General features: G+C 34.3%; 1 long non-coding RNA gene across 5 annotated transcripts in view; it reads right to left on the bottom strand.

Annotated features, from left to right (window-relative positions):
- Positions 1-389: 389 nt before the first annotated feature.
- Positions 390-8,468, bottom strand: part of LOC103514293 — a 62,037-nt gene continuing 53,958 nt past the window's right edge. For 4 of the 5 annotated variants that reach the window (XR_003392910.1, XR_003392911.1, XR_003392906.1 and 1 more), the window contains exon 6: positions 772-822. This is a non-coding gene — a long non-coding RNA (uncharacterized LOC103514293). Of the gene's footprint in view, positions 472-771; positions 823-8,468 lie in introns of those variants that run through there. The other variant, XR_003392907.1, reaches the window with a different exon arrangement.

Below are 8,468 nucleotides of genomic sequence, written 5' to 3'. Positions count from 1 at the left end.
CGTATTTGAAAAAAATGTTTTGTTTACGTCTGACTGTAACAACAACGCTTGAGTTTCATGTGGGACATGAATCCTACCGTAAGAGCGATTCTGGTGAAATTGATTCTGTACGCAAAAGGTTAATGAACGAAGCCATTAGGAATAATAATAAAACAAATAGCCAAGGAAAACAGTAAGAACATAGCATGTGCTGGGGTAAAACTAAGTTTTGATCTATGACCCACATTTAATAAACTAGAAAAAGTTCTGGGAAATATTATCATTTCGTATTACTTACCAGCAGAACAACATTTGTACTCAGACAGAGGTAAAACTAAGTTTTGATCTATGACCCACATTTAATAAACTAGAAAAAGTTCTGGGAAATATTATCATTTCGTATTACTTACCAGCAAACTTATCAGCAGAACAACATTTGTACTCAGACAGTTTATGGTGGGGTCTGAAATCAGTGCTGGCTACACGTGTTTTCTGTAAACAAAAACGAGTGTTTTCCTATTGGTACCTACCTATCTTTCAAAATTGGTCATCTTCATTTAGGTATCTTCCTGTTCTTATATTGCTTTCTCTATTCCTATCTTCTCCTCATATTATCTATGTCACAAATTCTACGAGTAGTATCTCGCATCTAAGGCAGATGTTTTTATGGAAAATAAGTTAGCGTTTGCCGAGAATAAATAATAATTTAATAATACAAGTTGTGGAGTACCTACCTACTCTCTTAGAGTTTACCCTTAATTTTCTGACAGTGAACCGTAAAATGTAATGCTTCTCAGACAGATTATGGTGGGGTCTGAAATCAGTGCTGGCTACACGTGTTTTCTGTAAACAAAAACGAGTGTTTTCCTATTGGTACCTATCTTTCAAAATTGATCATCTTCATTTAGGTATCTTCCTGTTCTTACATCTTATATTGCTTTCTCTATCCCTATCTCCTCATATTATCTATGTCACACATTCTACGAGTAGTACCTATCTCGCATCCAAGGCAGAGGTTTTTATGGAAAATAAGTTAGCGTTTGCCGAGAATAAATAATAATTTAATAATACAAGTTGTGGAGTATCTACTCTCTTAGAGTTTACCCTTAATATTCTGACAGTGAACCGTAAAATGTAATGCTCCATGTGTATAATAAAATTAAATTCAACCCTTTCTTTTGGAACCATCTTTAATTCATTTAGATCTCTGGTGCGTTTTTTCATCTCGACCGACCACTGCAGACTGAACTTTGTGTCTGGAAGCTGATGTAATTTATGTGACGCTTTCAACTTTCTTGTTGATATAAAATGATATCTCCTGTTTTTCAAGTTCTCTCTTCAAGCGGAAAACACTTTCTGAGGAGACAGATTTTTTGTTATCTTGCAATGTTTGCTCTTGTTTCATGGTCAAAGTCAAAAGATAATAAATGATTGCTAGTGGGTTATAAAAACGTTTTCCGACCTTGCAGTCGCAAAGATGTGCTTAGGGTGGGTGATTGAGGGGAGAGGTTTATCTGTCATTTCGAACGAGTAAAGTACGTAGGTTAAAAAGTAAAAAAAGAAACTAACTGAAGGTCTTGTTTAGACAAGATTTATAATGGAATTTCTTTCAACATAGGTAGGTATAATTTTGTATGTAATAACAACATGTAATAATAACAACAACAAAAAGTGCATCTAATACGAGTATGATATGTACATGAAAATAGAAAACCTAAAATTTGTTAGAACGAAAGAAGAAGTAAATACAAACTGAGGATCAATTGGATATAAAGTATGGCAGTTATAGCTCTTCAAGCTTTCTTGAAATATATTATTGGAGTAAAGACATTAAATTGCTTTTCTACTGTATGCATACGCAGGAAACTACGAAAATAACAATTTTAGACGCCTAAATACTTACTTCTCTAGGTAGTGCTCTTAAGTATTGATATTGAATAATGGATATCCGAAGAACGTGGGTAAGAAAATGTGTTGTTGTTTTTTCTCACACATTTTTTCTGTTTCGGTCAGAAAAATCTAAACGCTTAGTGAGGAAAAATAAATCTCCAACAGATTTTCATGTTCTTGAGTTAGAGATACATCGTTCCAATAAGCTTTATCTCTAACGTGAACAAATACGGTAATAAAATGTTGAGTTTTTCTTCTTCTTCAATATGGTGTTCTTTCCCCATTTCTTTCTTTCTTTTACTTCACAATAAGTGTGTAGCAAAAATATTGCTTCTCCTTTTTCCATTTTTAACCATCTCCAAGCTTTGGGTTCCTGGTTTTAGCCAAATTAATTAACTTTCCTTTCTTTTACTCTACCTTCTCTTTATATTGTTTCTTCCAGAGTACATTGCCACGACGGTTCCTTTAGATACCCAATTCTTTTCTCTTCACCTTTTTACTCCCACATTAGAGCGACAATGCTGATGCTCCTAATTTAAAAATAATTGTTGGAAAAGATCACGCGTATCTCCTCTTCTCCTCTTCCTTTCTTTTTCATCCTCATAATAAATAATAATAATAAACATGATCCTATTATTCCATTCTCAGAAAAACATTCATTCTAAAGCATACACATTGACATACCTACTCTAAATACCTACCCACCTTTGCAGAGGATGAAAAAAAGCTCCATTTGCCGCTGGCAGAACATTTCCCCACAGCTTATGAAAATAACCTTTTCCAGTGGTATTTACCAACCTCTTGAAGTTTGAAAAGCCCCTCTTTTGGTACCTACCTAAACTCAGTACAGGGGGTTACACGCTCTTGGTTGAGCAAATAGGGACTTTATGATGGAAATTTGTATTTTTAGAACCTTTTCAACGCACGGTTTATTCATATTTTGAGCGTACATATGAAACCTAAAAATAGGTTCTACCTATTATTCCGAGGCACTCAGATGGGAGCAGGGCTTTTATAGCTTCAAGATTTTCCAACGCGCTGGATGAAAGAATTTCAAGGGCAGATATGTATGTAGTTGTTTTCGAGAGATATTTCCAATAACGACCAACAAATAAATTCTCATGTTTCTTTCCTCGATATTCGTATGCATTTCTCCTTCTTTCCCTCCCTTTTTGAGGGGTTACATAATTATCTATTTTACTAACTAATAATTATTAGTTAGTAAAATAGATAAATAATACATATCTGTTTGTTTAGGGAGCAATATTTTTCACATCCTCTTTCCAGTTCAGGCCCGTATTTTCCAATGTCTGAGAAAACTCACGCAACAGGAGCGTGTCACAATTTGTTGCGAATCACATGACTCACATCTGACATGAAATGTTTTACTAAACTTGGCACTCGACTAAAAAAAATAGCTATCGTAGGTCGTAGAAACTGAATATTACTTCCAATTGAATTACGTTCAATTGATTTACTTCCGAACCAATTGACATGGAAGAAAAGAGAGATTTAGGAATGAAGTGCCAAAACTGAAATGTTCTTAGGTTTAATATACCTACCTATGTACATTGAGACGATGTTAATATACCTACCTATTTTTTTGCTGTCACATTGATCTGGACACACTATAGTCTCGTTACATATCATACTCTTTCAGGGGGAAAAGGATTTCAAAATTAAAAACCATAAATTACAATGGAAATGGGGAGAGTCGCTGGACTAATAATGAGTTCCCAAGATAGATGATACCAACACAATAATCCTATGGGACAAGTAATACCGTATGTTGCTAGCTCCTTCCGTGAAGCTTATTCGGTCAATTTAGTACCTCATTAAAAACTAGGTACATAAATGTAGTTTACACCACATTAAACTAAATAGACAGATAAAACACTGCGAAATAAACTTACGTTAAATAAACAAATATGTTGTATTATTGCTGTAATAATTTAATCTCAAAGTTCTAAACAAGCTTTAAATTTTCTATTGCAATTCCAACTTGATAACAATCCAATATGAACCGCCATTCCATCGCCACAAGAACAACACGCACACTATACCTAAGGATGTAAAGTCTTGTATTATTAAATTTATAATATTATGTTCGGCTTCTTTTCAAAATGCCAATAACACAGAGTGCTTTCTTCCTTTTCAATAATCCGGGCAAAATGTCAGCAAAAAAATGTACCCAATTGTAAATGATTTATAAGTATCTTATCTTGTCTTGACACAACCAGCAATACACACATTCCAACAGACCTTTAACAACTAAAGGCCCTTGAGAAAATCTCTTGTAGGAACATCCTACTTCTCCTGAGATGTTTGTCTTCTAAAGTAAACAAATGTACTTTTTTTGTTTACAATTAATAGCGATGAAATACTTCTCTCTCTCATACTCAAAGTTCTTTTGATTTTACTTCTCTTGATTAGATACCTACTTAGTTACTTTTCCTTTCAAGACAACGATTCTTACGCTTCCTATTCAAGGAACTTTTTCTTTTTCTAAGTATACCTATTATTAAAAATCTAGGTATGTGAATGTATTTTTCTTCTAATATGGGCTTTTTCTTTTTCTAAGTATACCTATTATTAAAAATCTAGGTATGTGAATGTATTTTTCTTCTAATATGGGTCGCTGTTTTATTTTTATTAAGTCTTATTTTTAGATCATTTCTATGTATCTGCAAAAATTATCCCATTTTCTGGCTATAGGTACAACTATAAAAAATGCAATACCCCAAAGGAATCTTACCAATTAGGTACATACAATAACTGGTACATACCTATATAAATTATGTCAACTTGTATTGCGTATCTACAAATTATCCCATTTTCTGGCTATAGGTACAACTATAAAAAATGCAATACCCCAAAGGAATCTTACCAATTAGGTACATACCTATATAAATTATGTCAACTTGTATTGTCCATAATACCTATAACATGGATATTAATATTTGAAACATAATGTATTGCATCTTCTACGGACATGAAATACCCACTATTAGAGGTTTATGGTTCAGTTCTGTCTAAAGTCTGTTTTAGGAAGGTTACTAAAGGTTGCTCTGAGAATTGTTTCGTTGCTGAAAATAACATTATTTGTGGTCTTGCCAAGCATTCTTTACATCAAACATTATTACAAGCACGAGACAAGACTGTCTTTACCACAATAATAATGATAATAATAATAATGATATTAATAATACTAATGATGATAATAATAATGTTAACCTTTTGCGGACAGATTCATGTGTCACATGAAATCATGGTTCCGCCACTATGGTAGGAGAAATATAACTTAAATCTGGCGATACGGTAGGATTCATGTCCAGCATGAAGCTACAGATTTACTCGCTACGGTCGGCTTGATTTTTACAGATAGGAGGCAAAACGTTTTCCGACCTTGCAGTCGCAAAGATGTGCTTAGGGTGGGTGATTGAGGGGAGAGGTTTATCTGTCATTTCGAACGAGTAAAATACGTAGGTAGGTTAAAAAATAAAAAAAAGAAACTAACTGAAGGTCTTGTTTAGACAAGATTTATAATGGAATTTCTTTCAACATAGGTAGGTATAATTTTGTATGTAATAACAACATGTAATAATAACAACAACAAGTGCATCTAATACGAGTATGATAGGTACATGAAAATAGAAAACCTAAAATGAAAGGAAGGAAAAGTATTGAATGAGCCTGCGAATAAATGGATACCTCATAAGATGGGCAAAAACAGATACAAACTTCCCGTTTAGGAGCTGGGTCAACAACTCAACATAGGAAGGTTACTAAAGGTTGCCCTGAGAATTGTTTCGTTGCTGAAAATAACATTATGTGGATACGCTTGAATGGTTCCAAAAATAATACACGCCACAAATAATACAATGTAGTAAAGAAACTGCACACCCACACCTCTCTCCCTCTCTTCCTCTTTTTCCCTCTCTCTCCCTTCCTCTCCCTCTCTCTCTTCCTTAATCTCTTTTTCACTGATTCTTTCTCACTCACGGAGGAGATGGGGAGAGCACATTTAAACGAAGTGTAACGAGATCTTATAACGAATAATTATGAGAAAAGAAAATGAAGAAGGAGAAGGGAAAGAAGACAACTGAAATAAACGAAAGACGGAGGACAAGAAAAAGGAGAAGAAGATTCCTAGTACTGAAGTAGAAAAACAGTACAATGGGATAATAGGAAAAAATTCCTTCTAATGTAGGAAAAGAGTTTGTCTGGATGCCTATACTAGAAATAAGGAAAGTAAAAAAGGGGGGGAAAAAAATGGACCGATTGCAATACTTTCTCATTAGGTACCTTGTTTAGGTACCCTATACGTAAGGGCAATAGAAAGTAAAAAATGTACCTACTTATAGTAGGTATCTACAATATTCTACAAAATTATATGTATGTTTGTATGTTATACTAATACTCGTCTTCTTTTCACAAACACGCGGAATAATAGAAAAACAAATTAATGTTACAAAACGTGATTCACAAGTGTGGAAAGATTGCACAAAAGATAGAATAATGAAATTACTATCCCTAACCCTAACATGTTCACTAAGTTCGTGTTCTAAGCCCCTACTCCCTACAATCCTACATGATAATAATCTGTCACTCGCTTACATGAACTTCCATTTATCTTTTCACTAAAGAGATAAAATCATAACAAAAGAAATGAAAAAAAGAGTGGAATGAAAACTGCTTGCTCGGGTGAAATTACTATCCCTAACCCTAACATGTTCACTAAGTTCGTGTTCCAAGCCCCTGCGCCCTACATGATAATAATCTGTCACTCGCTTACATGAACTTCCATTTATCTTTTCACTAAAGAGATAAAAATCATAACAAAAGAAATGAAAAAAAGAGCGAAATGAAAACTGCTTGCTAGGGAAAATATGTCAAAAGATTTGAAATTACTATCCCTAACCCTAACATGTTCACTAAGTTCGTGTTCCAAGCCCCTGCGCCCTACATGATAATAATCTGTCACTCGCTTTCATGAACTTCCATTTATCTTTTCACTAAAGAGATAAAAATCATTACAAAAGAAATGAAAAAAATAAGAGCGAAATGAAAACTGCTTGCTAGGGAAAATACGTCAAAAGATGATCCTCCCTTTTTCAAGGGAACGGTGAGAAAGTTCTTGCTGACAGTTTCTTGTAAGTTTTTTCAACACGCAGACAATTATTATTGTTGAACAGTTGTAATTTGGAATTACAACTGAAAAAGTTCTTGCTGACAGTGTCTTGTAAGTTTTTTCAACACGCAGACAATTATTATTCTTGAACAGTTGTAATTTGGAATTACAATTATGACTGTTGTAATCAAAAAGAACTATGAGCCAAGTGTCTGAACTCCGAGTACAAGTTGAACCAAGGTTTCTCAAAAGTTTCAAAGTAACACATCATGTTTCAACACGCAGACAATTATTATTCTTGAACAGTTGTAATTTGGAATTACAACTATGACTGTTGTAATTAAAAAGAACTATGAGCCAATTTATTGTCTGAACTCCGAGTACAAGTTGAACCAAGGTTTCTCAAAAGTTTCAAAGTAACACATCATGCCATGTGCAACTGTATAAGGTGTTACCAAACTGGGATAACTGTATTTGAGCAAATGTGGGGATGAAATGAGAGCGGACGGTACAACCAAGATGTCAGTCCATACAAACAAAATGAGCAAAAGGAATTCCGTCTTACAATACGACAATCAATCAGATCTAGGTATAAAAAAAGGTTTGAAAGGAAACATAATATCCGTAAAGGCATCCTAACTGTTTATTTCATAAAAAGGTACCTCAAGAAGGTTTTGCTTTTATCCGTCAATATCGGATGAAAGTGTCTAGATTGTCACATTTTCTTCTTTTCCTCTAAAGAGTAGAAAACTGGACGACTATACATATTCTCAAGATCAGAGTTCCTTCTTCCCTTTCTGCATTTCTTCAATTTTCTGGAGTCTTCCTGTCCTAAGCGTTTAGCTCTCCAAAGTTGGGGGGAAAAATATTTTGGCTGCTGCCATTACCCTGCGGACTTCTCTCAATGCACAATCCTGCTCAGAGAAATATTCCTCGGAGTTATTCCTCGCTTGAAAGTTATTGCATCTGATGAGGAAAAAAGTTAAGCTCAGGAGATTACGTTTCATCCCCCATTTCATACCACTACCACTGTGCTATATAAACAAAAATCAGACCGTATTTCCCTATCATTCCTCCCACGCTTCATCTCAATTACTATAATGTACCTATTCCGCTTTTACCCTTTTTTTCTTCTATTTCTTCATCTGTCCTTCATCCGATGAAATGTTTTCCCGTTTTTCTTACCTATTATACGTTTTTCTTACCTACCTATTATACTGAGGACTCAACCAAGATGTCAGTCCATACAAACAAAATGAGCAAAAGGAATTCCGTCTTACAATACGACAATCAATCAGATCTAGGTATAAAAAAGGTTTGAAAGGAAACATAATATCCGTAAAGGCATCCTAACTGTTTATTTCATAAAAAAGGTACCTCAAGAAGGTTTTGCTTTTATCCGTCAATTTCGGATGAAAGTGTCTAGATTGTCACATTTTCTCTTTTTCCTCTAAAGAGTAGAAAACTG

This window comes from Diaphorina citri, unplaced genomic scaffold (assembly GCF_000475195.1).
Source record: "Diaphorina citri unplaced genomic scaffold, Diaci psyllid genome assembly version 1.1 scaffold1118, whole genome shotgun sequence".
Taxonomy (NCBI): Eukaryota; Metazoa; Arthropoda; class Insecta; order Hemiptera; family Psyllidae; genus Diaphorina; species Diaphorina citri.
This window is presented reverse-complemented; position numbering and strand designations above follow the sequence as displayed.